The sequence below is a fragment of the Rhincodon typus genome, unplaced genomic scaffold (genome assembly GCF_021869965.1).
Source record: "Rhincodon typus isolate 14 unplaced genomic scaffold, sRhiTyp1.1 hic_rhity00010783, whole genome shotgun sequence".
Lineage (NCBI taxonomy): Eukaryota > Metazoa > Chordata > Chondrichthyes > Orectolobiformes > Rhincodontidae > Rhincodon > Rhincodon typus.
Genome location: NW_025976421.1, coordinates 1 through 1,185, shown reverse-complemented (window position 1 = coordinate 1,185; position 1,185 = coordinate 1). Strand labels below are relative to the sequence as shown.

At 52.1% G+C, this 1,185-nt stretch overlaps 1 long non-coding RNA gene across 1 annotated transcript in view; it reads right to left on the bottom strand.

The window, feature by feature from the left end:
• Positions 1-1,165, bottom strand: part of LOC125482466 — a 6,373-nt gene extending 5,208 nt beyond the window's left edge. Inside the window, exons 1-2 of the long non-coding RNA XR_007261651.1 lie at positions 707-1,165; positions 93-154 (exon numbers count right to left, since the gene is read on the bottom strand). This is a non-coding gene — a long non-coding RNA (uncharacterized LOC125482466). The remainder of the gene's footprint in view (positions 1-92; positions 155-706) is intronic.
• Positions 1,166-1,185: the final 20 nt, after the last annotated feature.

Below are 1,185 nucleotides of genomic sequence, written 5' to 3'. Positions count from 1 at the left end.
TGTGGATGAGTGGGGTGCTCAGGCCAGGTTAAAAGGGCAACGCCCAACAGCAACACCAGCCCCCCACCCCCCAACTCCGAGCGCACACTCACAATCTCGTAATCGCCAGATTCGTAACCCGTTCTCCTAGCCCTGCTGATCCGGTCAGAGAAATCTGCAAAGACAAGAGACAGTGTTTATTGTTTCCAGAGACAACTCCTGCCAGATTTACACAACCCCTCCTACCCAGATTATGATCTCTTCCATCCGACATAAGATACTAAACCTTAAACACACGGACAAACAGATTCAAGAACAGCTTCTTCCTCGCTGTTATTAGACTTTGAAACAAACCTCTCAAATTTTAAATGTAATGTTGATCTCACGAGAGAGAAAGGAAGAGAGAGAGAGAGAGAGAAAGGAAGAGAGAGAGAGAGAAAGAAAGAGAGAGAAAAAGCGCATGCGAGAGCACGCAAGTGACAGAATGAGAGAGAGTGACAGAATGAGAATGAGAGAGTGACAGAATGAGAATGAGAGAGTGACAGAATGAGAATGAGAGAGTGACAGAATGAGAATGAGAGAGACAGAATGCAAGAGAGAAGAGAATGAGAGAGAGACAGAGACAGAGAAAGAGAGAACATGTGTGTGGGGGGTGGGATGAGAGAGACAGAGAATGGGGTGAGGTATGGAGGTAGGGTCCAGGACACACTCCACTGCCGAAGCTTACCGATATCCTTGGTGCTGACCCGCTTGTCCTTAAACTTGTCGTAAGAGGCGTTGGGATTGACAACGATACGTTCCACACTGTCACTGTTCAGTTCCTCCTGCAGGGCGATGGGGCCGGAGGGGAGCAAAATCACACACTGTCAGATATCCACAGGCCCTTTTCTCTGTCTCCCACCTCTCCCTCCCCGGCCGCACAGGCACCCACTCAGCAGTAGCAGTGACCCAGGAGGGTGTTAAAGCAACGGTGCACGAAGGTGAGGTGGTGGTGGTGGTGGGGGTGGGGGCCCTGCTATTTGACTGCAGCGGGCCTCGCATGGTGATGGGAAGCTCTTTAGAGCTAATGAAGGCACCCTCCCTCCCCCAAAGCAATGGCTTCACTCAGTCATCATTGCCCTGTCTCCTCACCCTGCTCCCCCGGTTCAGCCCCCCCTCCTCGAGCCTGTCCCACAGGAACAGCAGGAGGCCATTCAGCCCCCTCCC